Below are 23,820 nucleotides of genomic sequence, written 5' to 3' on the forward strand. Positions count from 1 at the left end.
CATTGTAGACGGATTTATCTCAGACTGCAGTTACATACTACATTATATTCTTGGGATTTTCTTAATAATGTATCTTATGTCCTTACAAAAATGTATCTTAAATATCTTGCAGAATATTAACTTTATTTTCCGGGCACTGTTAAATACCACATTGAGAATTGGGCATTAAGTGCTGTACTGACTTTCCTATGCAAGTATAACTAACATTTCCGCTTAATTAGATTAGATTAGATAAAACTTTATTAATCTCATGGGGAAATTCAAATCCATACAGCAGCAAACAAAATAAAAAACAAGAATACAGACTCACAGGATGGACAATACAGCCAATGAATCAATTAGCTTAGAGCATGACAGTGGCTACTATGGACTGACAGAACATTTCCAGCAGCTTGCTGTCCACATCGAAAGATATGAGTCTCCTTAGCAAGTACAGTCTGCTCTGGCCAGCACTACTGTGTTGTCAGACTAGTCCAGTTTGTTATTCATATGAACCCCCAGGTACTTGTAAGCACTGCACCACTTCCTCATCCTTCCCTGCAATGGTGACTGGTCTCAGAGGCTTCTTGACACATTGGAAGTCCACCGCCAGTTCGTTAGTCTTACTGATGTTGAGTTGCATGTTGTTATCCCTGTACATCAAGACAAACTCCTCCACAACCTCCCTATACTCTGACTCGTCTCCAATATTAATGCAACCTCTGATGGACGAGTCATCTGAAAATTTCTGTAGATGGCAAGTGCTGGAAGTATGTTGTGTAGAGGGTGAACAGTAAGGAAGACAGGACAATTCCCTGAGGTGTTCTAGTATTACACACCACCATTTTCCACACACAGTTCCTCAGCCTCACAAACTTCTGTCTGTTGGTCAGGTAGCCCATGGTCCAAGAGACTGTGGGAGCATAAAGATTCAAAGCCTTAAGTTTCTTCCCCAGTCAGTGCAGCAGAATGATGTTAAAAGAGCTGGAAAGCTTTGTCCAAGTGGGAGTAGGTTCTGTGGAGCATGTAGATGAGAGCATCCTTCAAACCTATACAGGGTATGTGTCTGATAGGCAAATTGCAGAGGATCCAAATGTTCTGAAACCAGGGGTTGTAACTGTTTTAGGATCAGCCTCTCAAAAGACTTCATGATGTATGAAGTAAGAAACAACTGGTCTGAAGTAATTGGGATCCCTGGAAAGCCCTTTCTTTGGCACTGGGACCACACATGATGTTTTCCACAGCTGAGGAACCTTGTGGAAATTCAGGGAAATTGAGAACAGGGTCTGGCTGGCACATATTTTCAGCTAAGAAGCCTTGTTTTAACAGTTTGCCCAGCTCCCTTCTCACTTGATCATCAGAGACACACAGTCTAGGGAGTGGAGGCTGGACTGGTTACCACATGTGCAATGTCATTGTAGGGGAACATTGTGCAGGGTGCAGATGGCAGTTGTGATTCCAGAACCTCCTCAGCTAGCTCACAGAGGCTAGCAATGTTGGTGGAGGGCTGGACTGACAAGAATGAGCCACCGGTTCAGTTCAATTTCTCTGTTCTTGTTCCCTTCCTCTCCATGTTACACAGCCTGCTTGTGGCCAGTGATAGTCCTCATCTTGTTCCAAACTTCCTTCACGTTGTTTTGTTGTAACTTGTGCTCAAGTTTGTTTCTGTAGTGGGCTTACCCACCACTGAGCTGCTTCTTCAGTTCTGACTGTACCTGCTTGATTTCACCCTTATCTCTAGACCTGAATGCTCTCTTCTTTATATTCAGTAGGGCTTTTAGTTCTTTTGTGATCTATGGCTTGTTGTTGGGAAAATAGCACACTGTTTTTGTGGGGACTGTGTTATGTACACAAAACTTGATGTAGTCTGGTTTTTAACTTTTACTGTATTTAGTTTTTAATATGAAAAACTACTAATTCTAGGAGGTAGGATAGTGTATAACATTGCCCTGCAACTTCCCAGATCCTAGTTTTGAATTCCTATCTGGTCATGATCTGTGTACAGTTTTCAGTTTCCCCTCATGCTTGTTTGGGTTTTCCTCCAGGTACTCCATGTTTCTTTCCACATAATCAATGACAAGATAACTAGGTTTTACTGATTCCTTATTAGCAGCTATATAAGTGTTGGTCTGTGGAAGATGGGATGGTACCCTGTCCACAGCTGTTTTCTAGGAAAAGCTCCAGCTCTCAAAGACACCAAATTGGATTTAGGGGATTTGAGAATGTAATGTGATGTTACACTGCTAATTCACAGGTTCAGGGTAATGTAAACATTTACAAATAAAATAAAACAAAAAATGAAAAACACCATGCATTATGCACATACTGTATGCTCATACACTTATACCATGAAAAGAGTATGCTACCTGGGTATCTCTCTACATTGACTATAACATCACAAAACAGCAAAGTCATCAAAAAAGTGTGATTGTGAAAGGAGAAACAAAGTATTCACACAAAAAAGAGACTGATACATCTCCAGACCTGCCTTTTCAGGCTGCTGCCCGCTCTGTTCATATTATGCCATCTCCTGATACCCCATACATTTACTCCTCCTCATCCCTCATGTCCAGTTTCACACACTCTTTCTCAAACTCTAGACTTTATTTCTGTAAACTGTAAGTCCTAACCCCAACTCACCTCCAGACAAGCTGGTCAGTTAGCCTGAATTGTACCCATGATACCTGACAACGCTATTACATCTAGGGTCAGAAGGTGGGTCTATTAGATTGGCCACCAATTAGAACTGACTTCTGGCCTTGTGACTATATGCACCCATGAGCATTGCTGTGCCTTATGTAAAAACAAGACAGACAATCATAAAGGTCTGGGGCACCTTGAAGGAAACCCCCATATTTTGAAAGGCACAAAAATGTGTGTTAAGGGAAAACTATTGAGACTTTTTCTTATTCTGTCCAAGATGGCTACATTTCCCTTTTTGATGGTTTTTGGGAGGAAGAGTTAGGTCCAGGAGGAGTGACCCCAGAAATGACGTCACAGTTGGAGGCATGTCAATCTTCCTTTCTGCAGATGGGAAAGGAGAAACAAAATCATTATTGCTTAGCACCCTCGTGTGTTCCGTGGGAGTAATGTAATTATCCAAGCCCTTAAGTTGCTCCCCAAGTGCATGCGTGTGACAGTACCCTCCCTTAGCCAAGATGCATCAGATCGGGCGACTTGTACCGTTAGGTCATAAACAAAAGACAGCGCTTCAGTGTTTGCATGAAGTGTACCCCGGTGATACTGAACTTTAAACTGAAAAGGCTAAGGTTCAAGAAACCACCTGGTCACACAGGGATTGGAACCTCTGTGCAGGGCCATCCACTGTAAAGGGGAATGGTTCGTCAGGGTGAACCATTGCATCCCAGGAGGGAATACCTTAGCTGGTTAATAGCCCACTTGATGTCAGAACTTCTCTTTCTACCACTGAATACCTCATCTTCTGATCCGAAAGTTTCCAGCTTAGGTATATCATGGGGTATTCAACATCATTGATGCTTTGGCTCAACACAGCGCCCAAGCCTGTTTCCGAAGCATTGGTCTGCAAAACAAAAGGTAAAGAAAAATTCTGTCATTAGGTGTTGATGAAATAGTCTCTTTTAGGTCACAGAATGTGGCATCTTGTTTTTTATCCTATAGAAAAAAATTAGGAACTTGCTTCTTTGTCAGATCAGTTAAAGGAGTAGCTCTCTCAGATAACCAAGGTACAAACTGGCGATAGTATCCCATTAGTCCTAGAAAAGCGTGTACTTGCTTCTTAGTTCGTGGATCGGGACAATTCACAATGGCAGCAACTTTTGAACATTGTGGTGATACTGTTCCCCTGCCTACCAAGTAGCCCAAACATTTTGCCCCAATCAACCCCAAAAAACATTTTTTTGAATTAATTTAAAGGCTAGCTCGCGTAGTGTCAGTAGGACTGCACATAACTATTGTATTTGATCCTTCCAGGTGTCTGAATAAATTACTATGTCATCCAAACAGGTGGCACTGTAGGTGTGGTAGGGTTGGAGCAATCTATCCATCAGATGCTGCAAAGTCGTGGGTGCCCAGTGCAACCCAAATGGAAAGAACATTACATGTATACTGCAAGTGACTGCTTGGGTACTAAACACAGTCTTTTCCTTTGCGTATTCCACTAAGGGAATTTGCCAGTACACTTTCATCATGTCTAAATAAATACTTTGCCCATCTGAGCCTCTTGAGGAATTCATCCATTCATGGCATCGGGTATGCATCAAATCGAGACACCTGATTAAGCCAGCAGAAGTCATTGCAAAAACTTCCTAAGAGACTAAGATGATGAGACCTGACCAAGGACTGAAACTTTCCCCTATTGCTTCCAAATCCAACATACGTCTGATTTCCTTGACTTCAGCATGTTTGGCCTCCGGGAAGCGATATGGGTGTTCTTGGACAATAACAAAAACTGACATGATATATTTGCTTGGCTGGTTATCAATTTGGTTGTTTGACCAAGTAGTCCACCAAGCCCTTCGTTTCCTTAACTTCATACGGGACTTGCCAATGAGCCAATAACTTAGAGTGGGATGTGGTAACAAGTATCATAACACGGACCCCAGGTTGAAACTCTCTGAGAGTTGTGCCCTGGTCGTAATAATGAACCTGCATTGATAGGTAAAATTCAGTGTTTTCCTTTAGGATAGGCCAAATGTATCACATACCTGGGTGAAATATTCTAGAATATTTACTGAATGGTTGGCCTCCTCTCCCCAACCTTCTTTTAAGATGTCCAAAATGCCTCTGGGTTGTCGTCCATATAATAATTGAAATGACGAGAAGCCCATGGGAGCTGGCGGAACCTCCCAGTTGACAGTCAACATTAGGGGAAGTAACTTCCCAATTCCTTCCATACTTGCTGACCACTTCACGGAGCATCTGTTTGAGCATTTGATTAAAGCACTGTACTGAACCATCCATCTGGAGGTGATATACTAAGATTTTCAAATGCTTAATACGGAGTAATTTGGCCACTTCCCCAAATATATCTGAGGTAAATGGCGTCCCTTGATCTGTTAGGGACCCCAAGAAGTTCCCGTGCAATGGTTTTTGAATTTGCCACTTTCAATGGGATGGCTTCCATATACCGGGTAGCATAATCCACCATAACTAAACTATATTTGTGGCCTCTTGCTGAGGGTTTTGTGGGTTCCTCTGGAGCAAGTCCTCGATGTCCTCGGGTTATGTACTGAATCCTGCCAAATATGCCACTGTAAAAACAAGATAGACAATCATATAGGGTTTGGGGCAGCTTGAAGGCAAAACTCTGCCACACACGTGCGAACAGGAGGCAGCTAAAGGGCTTGAGTAATACCTCATCAGACCAGGGGGCGTCAGGATGTGCTGACTGTCTTTCTTAGTTCCTTGCAGACTATTCTCGGGAAATCCCACCAGGTTCCAGTACCTTGGATGATGTCACTTCCAGTTCGGGCCCCGATTACATCACTTCCTCAACAGGTCTTTAAAGCCGCCAGTTTACCTCCAGTCTGACAGTTCTGTTTTGGACTCGGTCTTGTGAAAATCTCTGTTCAATTATTTAAAACTTTTGCAGCCAGGATACAATATACTGGTGGCTGCCCTAAACCTTTATGATGTCTGGAGTGAATTACTTGTTAGACCCTGTATACTGAAAGGCGCAAAAGAAATGCACATTAAGCACAAACTGTTGCAACTTCTTATTCTCATATAGTCTGTCCAAAATGGCTACGTTTCTGTTTTTGATGGTCTCTGGGAGAAAGTGCAGGTCCTGGTAGAGCGACCCTGGAAGTTTTGTCACAGCTGGAGGCACATTAATCTTCCTTTCTGCAAAGGTGAAAGGAGGAGAGAAATCATTATTGCTTAGCACCCTCGTATGTTCTCTTAATGTAATTATTTAAGCCCTTAAGTTATTCCCCAAGCACAGGCATGTGACACTTAAAACGATCAGCATTATAAAACATCTCTTTTGGTTATTTTTACAATTTTTTTTATCATTTGTGGAAAATGTATCTTTAACAAGCTTCCTTCTGTGCCCATGTTCTTGGTGAAGAGCTCTTATTAAAGTATAAACAAGCACCTGCTGTACTAATTCCTTTCATAAAAGGGTGCTGCTGTTTCAGTCTCTTCTCATAACACATACCTTGCGTTCCTAGAATCAGCCTAGTTGCTCATTTCTGAACTTTGTCACTTCTATGCCTATTTTGGAATATGGAGACTAGAACTGCACAATTGTGTAGATGAGGCCATACTATAGTATTGGGAGGTTTATAAATAATCTCTCTTGATTTTTCTCACATATTATTGTCCAGCCAAACTTCCTATTACTTGTCTTAACTGCTTCTCTGTAGTCAAATCTGACATTTTTACTTCCAGTATGTTATATTTTATATGTATTTATATTAGATTTTGTCTGCTATATATCTAAACAACTATGAATTTTGTCCTGGTCTATTTGTAATGATTTTGCTGACTACATTGTGTCCTCTATTGCCCTGAGTTTAGAATGATCAGCAAATCATGCCAGCTTTTAAGTTACATTTTTATCAGGATCATTTAAGATGTGTAAAAAGCACTAATTCTAGTGGTGCACCACTTTTAACATCACCGATTTAAAAAAAATAACTATTTGCTTTCTTTGTTTGAATACATCTACATAGTGCACATTGACTGCTTTTAGTTTGATTAATAGCTTGTTAAGTGGTACCTTATCAAAAGCGTTTTAAAAGTCAAGATAGATCAAATCATTCTGTGCCTTCCTTTTAGAATTGTAGCATATCAGTGAAGCTTCAGAAAGTTTCTTGTTGCAAGAATATCTTCAATATCACAATACCTTCTGTTGAGCTTTATTTTAACAACTCCATAAATATAGCCAGGGAAGGCAACTCAAACTGCAATACAGAATTATTTGGTACTGGTTATGCTAGTTAGGAAGTCATTCAACCAAGGGAATAAGGTTATAAATGTACTCCCAACAAATACTGAACAAGCAAAAACTATATTATTTCATGTAGACTTGTATGTATGTTTGTTTTATTTTAACCTCATGCGAAAAATGTGTTGCACAAGTGCATAAGTCTTTCAACAAAATTTAGAGAAAGCACATAAAGTTGCCTATGTCATACATAAATAGAGAAAGGCACACGCTAATACACTCAACATTTTACACTTGACTTAATCAATTAATGTGAATTTCAGCATGACTGAGACCACCAACTCCATCCTGAGATATCCTAACAACATGACATCAGTACAAATATACTTATGAAAAAGCATTACATACAATAATGAAAAGTAGTTAATGAAGAACTGGTTATTATGCAAGTATTAATTCTCTCATTTCCTTACTATGCTAAATTCTTTTCCTTCCACAAATTGAATTCTTACTTTTTAAAATGAATGTGTGATTGACATGGTGCCACAGGGTAGGCTATATGAAAACTGGTTTCCTTTATCTTGCAATAACTGACATGAAAAAAAGCAATACAAATTAGTTCAGTTTGTGACTTATTGCCCATTTCAGATCTTTTAGCTCAGCACCACCATAAGAGAAAGGAAGTTTTAATTGTTATCCACAGATGGTGAGCTAATACTTAAAGAAACTTTATTTTCGCTAAATTATTCACATTAAGTTATTTAATGTAATGGAGTGAAAAATTCTTCATTGAAATGGGCATGAATTTACCTGTTTTGACACAAGGCTAAACCTTGTAGAAAATTTTGAAAATTGCATCTCTGTTTGAAATGATGATGTTTTTAGTCAATAATATCTTACAGTGATATACAGTATATGGGAACACTGATGACATGTGTTTTGTTGGTGTTTTTACCTGGTCATGAGTAAGTTTCAGCTCGGCCAGTTTCACTACCCTCCATCACCCAGCTTGTCTCACACATTTGTTCTGTCTGCTGGCTTACCTAAATGTGTCTGGTACTTGCTCTCTCTTGTTTCTGCTCATATGAGTAAAATCAGATACAATGAAATAAAATTTAAAGATCATAGTGACATACTCTAAATGTTGGCTACAATATACCTCTAGAAAGCAATGACTGCGGCTAATAGGTGCTTCTTATCTTTAACCTCAGTGGTTATTTAACTAGTGTGTTCTCTATAATAAAACCTCAGGGTCTAAGTAGTTGTCTTGGTGGGTGTTACATAAATAATATTTTATATGCATCCTCAGAGGCTAAGCACCAGTTCTTAGTGTGTGTTTTAGAATAGAACCTCAGTGCTTAACTTAATTTTTAGCCTAAATATTAAAGAATGCTCATCAAGTAGGAACATTCATTTTACTAAACCCAGAGGCTGAGTTCCAATATGTGGTCAAAGTAAAGGGGGCTATACCTTTTCAGCATTGTTTACAATGACAGCAGGCAGATAATAAACTGTTTATTATTGTACTAGTTAATAGCAAACTGAAAATTATATCAGGTCAGGTCAGGTTGGGAACCATGCACTGGTACAGCGCATTGCCGCTCCCACTACACGATGAAACAGCTCGGGATCCTGGTTGGCAATCCCCCAGGCAGACATGCGATTCAGTCCCTTTATCTGCCACAGCCAGGTGTTACGTGGGCATCCCCTTGGCCTGGTCCAGCCATGAGGATCCTCAACAATGAGGATTCTGTGAGCCAGACCACCCTCAGGGAATCGTGCCACATGGCTGTAGTGATGTACAGTAACTGATAACCGGACAGGACGAGACATTGGCAACTAGTTGAGCGTGATATAGAAAAGGGGGGACCAACCGCAAATAAAACATGGGAGGCTTATTCTCTAGTATCTTTACCAGTTTGTTTGGGATAAGAGAGATGTGAATCTTGATTCTTGGTCTTGATGGAGCAGGGAAGACTACTATACTGTACAGATTACAAGTGGGAGAAGTTGTTACTACCATACCAACAATTGGATTCAATGTTGAAACTGTGACGTATAAAAACCTTAAATTCCAAGTATGGGACTTGGGAGGACAAACAAGTATAAGGCCATATTGACGGTGTTATAATTCTAATACAGATGCAGTGATATATGTGGTGGACAGCTGTGACAGAGACAGAATGGGAATTTCCAAATCAGAACTTGTTGCAATGTTAGAGGAAGAATAGCTGAAAAAGGCCATATTAGTGGTATTTGCAAACAAACAGTAACTGACACTCCATCACAATGCAGGTAATGTGCCTCTTTCAGGACTCCAAGGGTAACCGCTTGTTTGACATAAAGTCAAAGCAGCGGTACCCAAGGATTCTCAGAAGAGACACTGTACTAAAGGTGTCCAGTCTTCGTCTCAGGTCACTGGATAGCATCCATGTCTCACAACCATATAGCAAGACAGGAAGCACCAGGACTCTAAAGACTTGGACCTTCATCCTTTTACATAGATGTTGGGAGCGCCACCTATCCTTTTCCAGCGACCTCATGATCATCTCTTCATGGGAAGAGTCACCAGAAACATGAATGTCGCTGCCGAGGTAAGTAAACCTCTCCACAAGGTCAACACTCTCTCTGCAAACAGACACACTGCTGATGGCTGTGCCCAAAAGGTCATTAAAGGCCTGGACTTTGGTTTTTAAACAGGACAATCGCAAGCCCAGACACTCAAACTCCTTGCTCAGTCTTTGAAGAACCCCGATCAGAGACTCCATTGACTGAAACAAAACCAAATACATTAATAAAAAATGGCAAACTAAAGAATACTACAAATGAACATGCATTCCTTTGTACTTTTGAAACAAAAATCTTTTTCTATATTGAGAACCTGAAGCAAGTCAGAGATAAAAGCTCATCCAAAGAGACCAATACACGGCTAAAAAAAATCTTCAAAAGAGTTAACACCAGTTCCATTTTTTCCTGTGAAATACAAAGAGAGGGGAGACGGACACTTTGCATGTCACAAAACCCACACATTTACCCTGATAAAGCATACCTGGGATCTGCTTCATTAATATGCATAATTATAGATTTTCTAAAGATACAATAACAGAAATATACCACTCTGAAAATAGCATAACATGCTCACTAGAATATTAGCATTAATTTAAGACCAAACATGCCTATGAAGATATTACACATCATAAAAGTGATTAAATTAATTCCATTGAACTATGAAGACATAAAACGGTTATTGGTTGACTGTTGGAAGACTTTCAACAGTTGCAATCTTGGGAAGAAAGCCCATCTTATTCTGAAGCAAAACAGTAAAACAACTAATGCTACAGTTTAATACAGTTTCAAGTTTCTGTCCTATATACTGTATTGGCATCTAGTAAGACTATCTGATTGAATGTCACTCTTTAAATATAATTTGAATATATATAAAAAAAAGAATTTTTCAAAGGCACAAGCTGACAATCGATTGCGAAAGAACTGTCATTTTTCTTTCCTCACATCAATTTCAGAATTGTGTCACTCCAGCCACGATATTTAATTCTGCTGTATTTTGCAGATCAATTCTACTATTGACCTTTTTGTAATTTTGAATTGGTAGCTTGTATCATCATTAATAAAATTGACTAATTTTTCTACCCACTGCTTTGCTTTTTAATCAATAGGTGCACTAAGAACAGATTTTAAAAAACTTCTCCAGCTCCCTTAAAGTATAGTTTTGCCTGTGATCATTTTCTAGTTTATTCTTGAACTTTAGATTCCTGACTTGCGGTTGTATTATGCTGAATCTGCTAAACATCCGTAACAAAAAACAAAGTCTGATTTCCTTTCTCATCACAATGGAAAATAACTAATATATTTCTGATTTCCCTTTTATTATTTTAATGGCTCTAAAAACAAAAAAGCATCTCTGATCAGCTATCAATACAAATTACACAAACTCCCTATGTCATAACGTTGTGAGAATATTTCCTCCCCTAAGATGAACTCTGACCATTTTGTTTTCTTAACTGGTGCCACCACAGGTAGTACAGAATTCAGGTGCCTAGCAATTTTGTATTTATGTGTGAACTTAACAGTTATTTTTTATGAGGTATTTTGCTTGATTACATTTTTTGTGAGTCAACTGGTGAATGCAGATGCTCAGCAGCAGCCACTGAAATGCTTGTGAAGTATAAGTCCAGTGTGTCATCTTTTACATTTTTTGTGCCCAGATCCTGGTGGCCCTGTGTATGCATTCAGTTGCACATATGATTAATCAGGACTTGTTAATTTCTTTATCTTCATGGTCAAGCTAATTACCTATTGTAATTTTCACAGCCACCTGTAGATGGTGCATGAATGCTAAAAGAGGCCCTTTGGCACTGTATGTTTAAAAATTAACTTAATATTAATGATGGGTGGTATGGTGGCGCAGTGGGTAGCGCTGCTGCCTCGCCGTTAGGAGACCCGAGTTTGCTTTGCCTGCATGGAGTTTGCATTTTCTCCCCGTGTCTGCGTTGGTTTCCTCCGAGTTCTCCGGTTTCCTCCCACAGTCCAAAGACATGCAGATTAGGTGCACTGGCGATTCTAAATTGTCCTTAGTGTGTGCTAGGTGTGTGTGTGTGTGTGTGTGTGTGCACACTGCGGTGGGCTGGCGCCCTGCCTGGGGTTTGCTTCCTGCCTTGCGTCCTGTGTTGGCTGGGATTGGCTCCAGCAGACCCCCATGACCCTGTAGTTAGGATATACTGTAGCGGGTTGGATAATGGATGGATGGATATTAATGATTTTTTTTACATGGTTTCACTTAATAAGGTTTTCAAAACACATTGTATCGTGAACTCTGAACTCTAATTAAATGTCTGTAGTTAAAGTCAGTGTGGAAGTTACACCTCTTTAGCATTTTAATATGAGTTGTCAACTGTGTAAAACTGTGTTGACTATTTAGTAATACACCTGCATTTCAAGTGTGTTGCTCAATCCTTAATAATTGCTTACTGGCCTATAGTTACTAGGACTGGCTACAACACACTTTCCTTTATAATGGGACAGAGATTGCCAGCTGCCGGTCTTTAGGAATTTCCCACGGTATAATGATTTCTGTAAGATAAAATTTAAAGGTTTATATATGTAATTACCAATTTCCTTAAGCACTCTAGGATAAGTGTTATCTGGACCCAGCAGTTATTTGATTTCAGTCTTTCTAATCCTAGTAGTACTTACTTTTCTTCTATCTCCAAATCACTTAGTACCTCCTTAATAATCCTGTAGCTTCTGTGAGGTTATCAGAAAATATGAATTTAGCGTATTTGCTATTTTATTTTCTGAAATTTCACCCTTACGATACTTAATATCCTTCACCTCCTCCTTCACTGTTCTACTAAAATACTGAAAGCACCTCATTGGCTAACGTTTGCATTTTATGCCAATATTTATCTATAACTGCCTTTTAGCACTCCTAATATCCATTTAACTGTTGCCATCTTAAACCCTGTGGTTCATGCTGGAGTAAACTCTCTTTTATGTTTTATATAGCTGATTTTTCTATTGCAGTTTCTTTATGTCTTTTAATTTTATTCCTGCAAAGGATATATATCTTAAATATGCAAATGTTTCTAAATTTTAGTATGAACTTGCCTTACATTATATGTAATACTTTAACACCTAATCCAGTCCCTCTTGGCTGTCTCTAAATGTATCTTATTTAAACTTTCCTGCATGTGTTCAACATCTGTCTACTAAAATTAAATTTAGCAGTCTATATACAGTATACTCTGCAAAAACACTGCAAAACCTATTTTATTATGATTCGTTTAACTCTCTCCCCAAATCCTATCCTATTAATTAAAAAAGTAAATCTAGACAGACTTTTTTTCTCATTGGTGTTTTAACATACTACTGTATTTTAAAAACAGTCCATGGTTACGTTTATGAATTCCTGTTCTTACACTTTGTTGCATGTAGACTTTCCCAGTTAATATTTGGGTAAATTCCTCATTAGTATAATAATCCCTGTAAACTTGCTTTTCATTATTTCAGAAGTTGCCACAGTTATCTGCATAGAGGGGATCTAAAACACAGTGCAATGTCAGGCCTCCATCACTGTTGCTTTCCAGATGAATCCATACATCCTATCACTGAAGCAGCTCATTTCCTGTTTGTTGCAGACTCATTTTCTCTTTTGCGTAAACAGCCATCCCCACAATGTTTTTATTTTGCCTCTTTTCTAACTACTGTGCATCCATTTATGTCACGCTTATCCCCATATCTAGGATGTAGCTATAACATCTCTTAGGTTTGTGTTTTTTTATAGTGTGCTTTTCTTTTTGTAAATCTTCCCATGCTCCCTTGTCCGCTGCATATTCACATTTATTATATTATTGTAATATTAATAATTTCACACTGGTTTCTTTCCTCATTTCTGATAAGCACACTATCAGTAAGACATTATTAAGGTACCCAGTAGAAACGGTGTAGGCAATGCCAGAAAAGCAGTCAAAACCAAGAGATTAAAAAAAAAAAAAAAAAAAACACATGCCAGAACCAAAATGAGAGACGGAAATCGTGGTAAAATAATAACAAGATAGCAAAATAATTCATAAAACAAAAAGTAAACTCTAACTGAATAAACTAATTTCAGAAACGGATTCCTTAGCAAGAAATTTTAATTTTAAAAAATGATAAAGAAAATCCAACAAAAATGAACTAAGAACAAATTTCTACATATCTGTTTGCAATTAGGTCCTTAAAGTGTGCTTTTACCAGCCCTATACACTTTACTCGATTCCCTCAGCTTGTTGCAGAGGTTTTAGGTTTTCCCTGCTTTTATTGCTTTGGTCTCTTTTTAGCACTTCCCTCTTATTTTGCTCATTTTGTATGTTGTGTTGGTGTTTTGAGCACTATTACTGAATGTTATTTTCTTTTTATTTCTAAATAATAATAATAATTCTTTACATTTATATAGAGCTTTTCTCACTACGCAAAGCGCTCTCCACACAGGGAGGACCCGGGAAGCGAACCCACAATCTCCTTACTCCAAAGCAGCAGAACTACAACAACAACAACATTTATTTATATAGCACATTTTCATACAAAAAAGTAGCTCAAAGTGCTTTACATAATGAAGAAAAGAAAAATAAAAGACAAAGTAAGAAATTAAAATAAGACAACATTAATTAACATAGAATAAGAGTAAGGTCCGATGGGGGGGGACAGAAAAAACAAAAAAAAGCTCCAGACGGCTGGAGAAAAAAATAAAATCTGCAGGGGTTCCAGACCATGAGACCGCCCAGTCCCCTCTGGGCATTCTACCTCACAAAAATGAAATAGTCCTCTTTGTATTTAAGGTTCTCACGGAAGGACTTGATGATGATGGTCATGCAGACTTCTGGCTTTTAATCCATCAATGTTGGAACATCACGGTGCTTTGAGTAGATGGTGGTGGCGCAAGCTCGGAAAAAGAAACAGAAGAGAGAGTAGGGGTTAGTACGGATTTTAGAGCCACCATGAATAGTTATTATAATGAATTGAATATACAGAGTATCAGGATTAAATTATAATAAAGTTATGAGAAGGCCATGTTAAAATAATGTGTTTTCAGCAGTTTTTTAAAGTGCTCCACTGTATTAGCCTGGTGAATTCCTATTGGCAGGCTATTCCAGATTTTAGGTGCATAACAGCAGAAGGCCGCCTCACCACTTCTTTTAAGTTTTGCTCTTGGAATTCTAAGGAGACACTCATTTGAGGATCTAAGGTTACGATTTGGAATATAAGATGTCAGACATTCCAATATATAAGATGGGGCAAGATTATTTAAGGCTTTATAAACCATAAGCAGAATTTAAAAGTCAATCCTGAATGACACAGGTAACCAGTGTAGTGACATCAAAACTGGAGAGATGTGCTCGGATTTTCTTTTCCTAGTTAGGATTCTAGCAGCTGCATTCTGCACTAATTGCAAATGATTTATGTCTTTTTTGGGTAGTCCTGAGAGGAGTGCGTTACAGTAATCTAGTCGACTGAAAACAAATGCGTGAACTAATTTCTCAGCATCTTTCAATGATATAAGAGGTCTAACTTTTGCTATGTTTCTTAAGTGAAAAAATGCTGTCCTAGTGGTCTGATGAATATGCGAATTCAGATTACAGTCAACAGTTACCCCTAAGTTTTTTACCTCCGTCTTGACTTTTAATCCTAATGCATCCAGTTTGTTTCTAATAGCCTCATTGTATCCATTATTGCCAATCACTAAAATTTCAGTTTTCTCTTTATTTAGCTTTAGAAAGTTTCTATTCATCCATTCAGAAATACAAGTAAGACATTGTGTTAGTGAATCAAGAGAATTGGGATCATCAGGTGGTATTGATAAATACAGCTGTGTGTCATCAGCATAGCTGTAGTAGCTCACGTTGTGTCCTGAGATAATCTGACCTAACGAAAGCATGTACTGTAGATTGAGAAAAGCAGCAGACCCAGGATAGAGCCTTGTGGAACACCATATAGGATATCATGTGTCTTTGAGTTGTAATTACCACAACTAACAAAGAATTTTCTCCCTACCAGGCAGGATTCAAACCAATTTAAGACACTGCCAGAGAGGCCCACCCATTGACTAAGGCGATTTCTAAGAATGTTGTGATCAATGGTATCAAATGCGGCACTGAGATCTAGGAGGATGAGAACAGATAAATGGCCTCTGTCTGCATTTACCTGCAAGTCATTTACTACTTTAACAAGTGCAGTTTCTGTGCTGTGATTTGTTCTAAAATCTGACTGAAATTTATCAAGAATAGCATGTTTATTGAGGTGGTCATTTAACTGCATAATGACTGCCTTCTCTCTTTTACTTAAGAAAGGCAGGTTAGAGATGGGTCTAAAATTTTCAAAAGCAGTGGGGTCAAGATTATTTTTCTTAAGTAGGGGTTTAACTACAGCAGTCTTAAGACAGTCTGGGAAGACCCCCGTATCTAATGACAAATTTACTATGTCAAGAATATTATCAATTAGCACGCCCGATACTTCTTTGAAAAATCTTGTTGGTATTGGGTCAAGGACGCAGGTGGAGGGTCTCAGTTGAGAAATTATTTTATGTAAATCAGGTAAATCTATCCTGGTGAATTTAATTTGTTTGTAATGGACTACTGGGGCTTACGAGGATCCGCAGTGTTGGGGAGATATACTATGTTATTTCTAATATCATTAATTTTTTGATTGAAATATACAGCAATAGCCTCACAGGTTTTACTGGAAGTACTTTGGAGGCATTCCTTTGAGTTACCTGGGTTTAGTAGACGAACAATCGTCGAGAATAAGACTCTGGGATTACTAGCATTGTTATTTATAATCTTAGAGAAATAGCAGCGCCTCTCAAGATGGTCTGTGTTATTGTATTCTGTTATTTTAACCTTTAATATTTCATAGTGGATAGTTAGTTTAGTTTTTCTCCATTTACGCTCAGCTCTACGGCATGTTCTCTTTAGATCAGACACCCTTTGGGTCTTCCACGGTATAACAATGCTAGAAGATTTTTTAACTGTCTTTTCAGGTGCAACTATGTCAACAGCAGCTCTCACTTTAGTATTAAATCTTTCCACCTTACTATTTACATGATCCTCGCTATTATAGTTGGCACTATAAACGGACTGATTGCTTAGAATGTTTGTAAGTTTTAAAGCTGCTGATGAGTCAAAGAAGCGTTTTTTAACAATATGCTTCTTATGAATGTTTTCTATCAATATTTCTACATTAAATAGTAGAAGAAAATGGTCTGATAGGCCAATATCAATGACCTGTTTTATATCAACTTTTAGTCCTTTAGTAATTACTAAGTCTAACGTATGACCTGCTTTATGTGTAGGCTGACTAACGAGCTGTCTCAAATCAAAAGAGTCCAGGAGGTTCATGAATTCTTTTACCTTTTGGTCACACTGATTATCTATATGAAAGTTAAAGTCGCCAACTATTAAGAGTGTGTCATAGTTAGTAATTAAAATTGACATTATGTCAGAGAATTCCTCAAAGAAAGACGTGTTAAATTTAGGAGGTCTATACATGGATAATACTAGAACATGAGAATCTCCATGAATAACAACGACGAGATACTCAAAGGACTTGAATTTACCAAAACGAACATCTTTACATTGGCGATTCTAAATTGGCCCTAGTGTGTGCTTGGTGTGTGGGTGTGTTTGTGTGTGTCCTGCGGTGGGTTGGCACCCTGCCCGGAATTGGTTCCGCCTTGTGCCCTGTGTTGGCTGGGATTGGCTCCAGCAGACCCCCGTGACCCTGTGTTCAGATTCAGCGGGTTGGAAAATGGATGGATGGACGGACATCTTTACACTTTAACCGGCTTGAGTAAATGTTTGCTAGGCCACCGCCTCTTTTTCCTTGGCGATCCACACGAGTAAAACTGTAATCTGGAGGCGCAGATTCGATTAAAACAGCTGCGCCATCCGAGCCAAGCCACATTTCACTTAGTGCAATAAAATCAATTTTTCTATAACTAATAAGATCGTTGATAAAAAACGTCATTAGTTAAAGCTCTAACATTTAATAGTGCCATATTTAATGTTTCGGAGGGGCAGAGATGAATACTATGTGCGTTACTGATATTTACCAATGTGCCACCTGTGAGGATATTTACTTTTGATATTTATTCTTGATTAATTATCTTGGTTTTGTTGACTTATTTTAATTATCTTTGTATTTCCTTTTTTAGTTCCTTTAGTATTAAGTTTGTTTTGAAATTTATTTTTGTTTTGGAGCTTGATTTGTGGTACTTTGTGAATTTTAGACGTCTTGGTTTGTTTTGAATATTCCGTTTTAAAGAAAATAATCTTGTTTGTTTGGGTCATGGATTCTAACTCTGAGGTAGAAGGTAAGAATGAGGAGCACCAATAGGTCATCTTTAAACCAGTTCTCAAGTAAGAGTGAAGATAGTGGGGAACCCAGTTACAGTGACATACTCTTTATTTCCTTCCTTGTATGCTTGTGGGAGACCTCCCAGAGATTATGGATGGGCTTCTGGCTAAAGACATGGTTGATCCAAGCTGTCATTGTGCATGCCATAACAAATTACATAGGAAACATTATGCTGCCAGTTCTATAAGGCAAATTTAATGAGCATAGTGCTAAGACAATCAGAATTGAGAAATTAGTATTCTCAGAAGTTCTGCTTATGCCATATAACAATCCAGATAAGTCTGAGGAGATAAGAAGGTTTAAAGTGTTCTGAAGAATAGAGGGGCATAGATTTACAGAGCATCGGTCTGTATTTTGGAACAGAAAGATCCTTTTTAGTTGCTTTATTGTAGCTGCTATGCATGCTGCTACCATGTTACAATGGGAAGTCACAACCTGATATGTCACTAGTGCAACAGTATAAAGGTTCGTGTCATCCATCTAGATTGTGTGCACCTCTTACATATGACCGTGACTTGCTCGACAGCATCTTTCATGATTGGAGCATTTTTCTGTACCACTCTTGCAGGCACCACTAGCTTTCTAAAGAACACATAAGTGATTTCCTCCAATTCTCTTATTGAAGCACAGGCTAGATAACCTCTTTAAGTCAAGTAACCCTGTATTGATGTGCTGGATTAGTCAACAGCTCTCACAGAAGTAAACCACCTGGAAATAGTATAGTGAAAAATCCAGTATCATATAAAACTGGCATTGTACTGGTCTCATTTATAAATCTGTTTGGGTGAAATTGCTAACAATTTTGGATGAGTCTTGGATGAACAATCATCACCTTAAACTTAACCTTTCAAAGTCAGATATCTTGTACTTGCCCTCCATTTCTACTTCCTCAGATTTGTCGCTAAGCATAGCCCTTAAAGATGTCACCCTTTCATGAACGGTCATTGCCAGGAATCCTGAACTCATTGCTTGTATTCATCGAACATACATCTTCAATGACTCAGTTATGTGTTTCTTTTTTCATTATATCTAGAACATTTGTCCCTTCCTCACTAATTATCCAACACAAATCCTTGTTCAGGCACTGGTTCTTTCTCGAGTGAACTATTGCAACTCTCTCCTGGCGGGACTTTAGCGACATTGAAACCTCTTCTGTTCATCCATAATGCAGCTGCTCAACTCTCTCATTTCACTGCTGCTAGTCTTCTGCTTCGGTCTCTCCACTAGCATCCTGTTGCTGTAAGGATCCAGCTCAAAACTCTTGTCTTGACCAGAGGGCCGGATTAAGACCCTTAGATGCCCTAAGCACTAAGTAATTTTGGTGCCCCCTTACACTAGTAATTCAAAATATTAAAATAACAACAAACTAGAAAATAAAATTTTATTCTATTATCGAAAATTTGAAATTAAACAAAACATACCTATAGTAAGAAGGAAAATAATATTTATTTTTGTATGCTTCATTTTATTTTTATCTTAATAATTTTCTCCTACTTTCTTTCCTTGCAAACTCTTTGATTAGATCTTCATAATCAATCTTACATAACATACTTGCTTCTATACACAATAGAGATAAGGCATCCAGCCTGCCTTGATGCATAGTTTTTCTGAGGGGATTTTAATATATTTCAACCGAGAAAATGAGCGCTCAGCTGAGCAGTTTGTGACCATTAATGTTAAAAATATACGAAAGGCAATGTCTACATTTGGAAAAGCACACTCAATATTGTCTTCTAAAATTATTTTATAAAGTTCTTCATGACTGAATCTTGTTTTTACATTTTCTGTTGCACTGAACTTATGGCGCACATATAAATATGAAACTGCTGAAGTTCAGCTGAGAAATTACTGTTTAAGAGAAAATGGCATCTGAAATTTTACAAATTTTAACGTTTGAGGTCGATTTTAAAGGTTTTTTTGAAATGTATGGTTTGTACATGGTTATAGATTTACCATTTTGATTATTTAATTTATGGCTTTTGTGTCAATTAAGCAAATCTATTTACACATATTCTTAGTACAAGATTTGAAGAATATTTTGTGAAAATTTTGTTAATAAATCTTTATTAGTAAAAAAGTTATAAACAATTTTATCCAATAGTAATCAGCTGTACGATTTTCACTTTTACATAATGTAAATGAATTTTAAAATATCCAAGAATAAAACTAAATAGACTTACTAGAATATTTTTTCCTCAAACTGGGACAATTTTTTGTTTTTGCTTAAAACAGAAAATAACGTTTTCTAAGCACTAGAAATCTATTTTAAGTTAAATAACAGATAATTCACGAAACACAAAAATTACGTGATAATAATTTTTAATCAACTATTAACTATTATTTAAAAATATAAAAACACATTGTTTTGAATCGAATTATTTTCACAATATTTTGACATAACATGGTGTTTAAGGGAATCACCATGAAACGGGAATTCCCCATCGTAGATGGCACCAGTATGCAGAACGCACTGTGTAAGTCTCCATCTGCGAACAGTGACAGCATAGGGAGGTACAGGGAGGCATTATTCATTTTTCATTAAATTTTGAAAATGGCTATAAATTTAATTAATAATTTATGTCATAAATTCGGCCATGAAAATTTTTTGGTCCCCCCTTTACCCTTGATGCCCTAAGCATGTGCTTACTTTGCTTATATGGTTAATCCAGCACTACTTGACCTACAGTTCTCTGATTGGGTCTGCTCCTCAATATCTCCAATCCTTGGTCTCTCCATAAGTCCCCATAAGAAGTCTTCATTTTGCCTCTGCCTGTCTACTGATTGCGTCTCTTCTTGTCAGACATACCAAGACTGGACAATGTTTCTCCATTCTTACTACAAAGTGGTGGAATGATCTCCCTTTATCTATTTGTACCACACCTTAGGTGTCATTTGAAAATGCACTTTTCATTAAATATTTTGGTTCTTCTTAGCTCCTCTCCTACAAGTTAGCTGCTGTTGTACTAACAAAGAGTTTAGGATTCTGATAATAGTCTTAGTCTAGTTGTAGGTATTATTATGTAGTAGTTCTACTCTCTTGTGCTCGCTTTTTTATCTTTTTTTCCTTTGATGCTTGCACCTTTATTCTTTTATATTCTGAACAGTATTAGGTGCCACCAAGTCCCCAAACCCCAGACATACAGACCCAAAGCAACTTGGGGTGCTAATGTAAGAATTTGTAATCCAGACAGCTCAATACAATTACACTTACAGCCAATGTACACATTTTAAAGTTCTCTCTTCTCTCTCTCCTTATCTCCTCCAAGAGCACAGCCCACTGCCTCCTGACACTAACTTGTGCATGTGTTGCAGCGGGCTCCTTTTTATAATGGACCTGGGAGCACTTCCAGTGATGAGACGTGGCCAGTTGGAAGCACTTTTGGGTTGTTAGAAAGCCAGAGGGGTCCTCCCCTGGCAGTGCCCTCTATTGTCCTCCAGGGACCCCTACAGGGTTGCACTTCCAGACTCCAACTCCCATGCAGCCCTGTGGGTATTCAAACTAGGACTCTATATGAGGGACACTGCCACCTATTATACTGGGGGAGGAACTGCTTCCTGCCGTCGTCTTTTACTGATTCCTGTAGCCTTCGGGCATACCACTCAGGACAGGAATCACAAGGTGTTCTGGCCAAGTATTGCCCAAGTGCAATCCATCCTTCTGATATGGCATCCTGGCCGGGTAAGGGATCCATCTCTGTCCTGAGCGAAATGCCATCCTCCCTCTGCGGCATCAACAATGTATTATAACTTGCTTTGTAAGTCAACTTGGGTAAAGGCATCAGTTAAATAAATAAATTTAAATTAAGAATTTAAATGTTTGTTTAAAGCAACACATAGGAGCCGTTTTACACTTTTTGACATCCATTAATTGCCTTTATCAGTTGTTAATAAAACTAACAAACACCTTGGATTCTGCTCTGCTATTCACGTACATTTATAGCCTAATGTGTGACTCTGTCTACACTGAAGTAATTTTAAAATGTGAGTAGGCTTTCACTATCTTCACTGCTTGCTTTACTAAGTGGCTATTAGCAAGTTTACATGTGCTTAAATAGCCAGATTATTCACAGGAACATGATTTCTAAAATGCCATGTAATCCCTTATTCCAAATGGAGAAATCGGGTTATTGGCCTCTGAGAAACCTGATTAACAGAGGTAGTCTTCTCCGCTAAAAATCCGATTATGTGGTCATGTAAACCCATAACCAGGTTACTGTTAAGGATTTTGTAGTCTGTGCATATCTGTTGCACTCTGTCAGCCTGTGAATGTATTTTTTTACATACGATTTCAGCAGCCACAGGTAGAAGCATCCACAAAATAAATTTCCATTTGTTTGGGCTATTGCATTATTCTTTCTCCAGGCTGAAATAATCTGTCTGAATATTTCAGAAATCTGTAAATTTATGTTGATGAGCTGAGTGCACAGTGCTAAGCTTAGAAACACAATCTCGAGAGCAGTAGGGTAACATGATAACAGTAAAATACGACACACAGTCTGATTACTTTTTAAAGGAACAAGTAATCTAACAAAATACTTATTATATTGAAGTAAAAATACCAACGTTATTATTATTCCACCTGTACTGGGTGTAAGGAAATAAGCATGAGCACCGAGTCTTTTGCAGAGCTCAATTACACAGCCAAGCCAATCCAGTTACAAAAACCTATAAATAAAGCGCCAATTTGAACACAATTTTTAAAACAAAATTAAAGAAAATTATTATTCGAATTCATACTGGCCAATGATGACGTTTAACTCTTTTTTTGCACAGTTTAATGACGTTGGAGCATTTTTCCAATGGAGACGGATTATTAAGAAAACAGATTTCATTCCTAATTGAGTTATTCACCTTAACCTTGTTATGTGTGTGCAAGTAAACGCACTGAATGTCTAAACACTGAGTAGTGCTTAGTTTCCTGTATGACTTTGCTCGCTCTTCTTCTTTTTCGCACACATGGCATAGCATACATTGTATCTGATCAAATATCCACCCCTTGTCAAAATGTGTCCTTTGTCCTCAGTCAGTTCATAGTACAAACGATCGCTGACTTTAGTGTAATGAAATTGATTTACCTAGTATTCTGTTCCTACTATCGCTTCTTCATTCAATTGAATTACAGTTATTAAACAGCAAGGACACAAATTAATTCCTTAATGTTTTGTTTTCTGCCTCTGCTTCTAACACATGCTGTAAAATAAATACAAGCCCTTCAAACTCCTCCTCACATTGTAAAAGTTGCTACTATGCAGTTGAACAAAAAACAAAAAACTTTTATTGCAAATAAATATTTCTTTGCAAGGCCACTTATTGGAAACCAATAACTAAGAAGCAGGAATAAACACTCCAATTAAAATTGCATTTGCACACAAGCAAAAAGTAGCATAAATTTTCCTCAATCTCAAAAAAAGGATGATATCAGGATGCAGCATACTGTATATATGATTACCAGCAAATGTAGTAGCATGTAATCTATCTTCCCAAGGTATAAACAACTGATGTTGTGAGCCGTACCAAGCTCATAGTAATCTATGAATACAAACTTCTTTTATGATGTTCGTCTGGGATATTTTGGAGTCAGTCCCTAAGTTTGTAAAATTAATGGCTCCTTATAACTTCATCAACGTAATGCCGGTTACTCAATTTTTTTGATTTTGCTTGTCTGACACTTTGTATGCTAAGCTATGCTCATTCTTGATAGTTGCTTCGCCTTTTGTTTTTAGTTTGCTTTTCTACCTCTCATAAAACCCAATGAATAATTTCTATTATTGTGTGGGACAGTCACAGTCATTGTTGAGATCCAATGTGAAGACCTTCATGGAGGTAGTGTACATGGGAGAGAGAGAACACTGGAATATTAAAAGACCACATTTAAAAAAAAATAAAATTAAAAGGCTAATTTTAAAGAATACAGAAGGTGGACAGATGGCTAATGGAAAAGCTGACTTCGCTGTGGGAGAAGCAGAGTTTCTTCTTGATACCCAGCAAAAATAAAATTAATTAAGTCCTTCTACAAGGTCTTCTGTCTACATTTATTGGTTCTCGGTCATATTAAGCAAAAC

The 23,820-nt window shown here is 37.9% G+C and overlaps 1 long non-coding RNA gene across 1 annotated transcript in view; it reads right to left on the reverse strand.

Moving 5' to 3' along the window:
- Positions 1–3,023: 3,023 nt before the first annotated feature.
- The window catches only part of LOC114653304 (uncharacterized), a 73,736-nt gene continuing 52,939 nt past the window's right edge, over positions 3,024–23,820 (reverse strand). The window contains exons 3-5 of the long non-coding RNA XR_007934075.1: positions 5,315–5,802; positions 4,665–5,210; positions 3,024–3,520 (exon numbers count right to left, since the gene is read on the reverse strand). This is a non-coding gene — a long non-coding RNA (uncharacterized LOC114653304). The remainder of the gene's footprint in view (positions 3,521–4,664; positions 5,211–5,314; positions 5,803–23,820) is intronic.

This window comes from Erpetoichthys calabaricus, chromosome 1 (assembly GCF_900747795.2).
Source record: "Erpetoichthys calabaricus chromosome 1, fErpCal1.3, whole genome shotgun sequence".
In the NCBI taxonomy this organism is placed as follows: domain Eukaryota; kingdom Metazoa; phylum Chordata; class Cladistia; order Polypteriformes; family Polypteridae; genus Erpetoichthys; species Erpetoichthys calabaricus.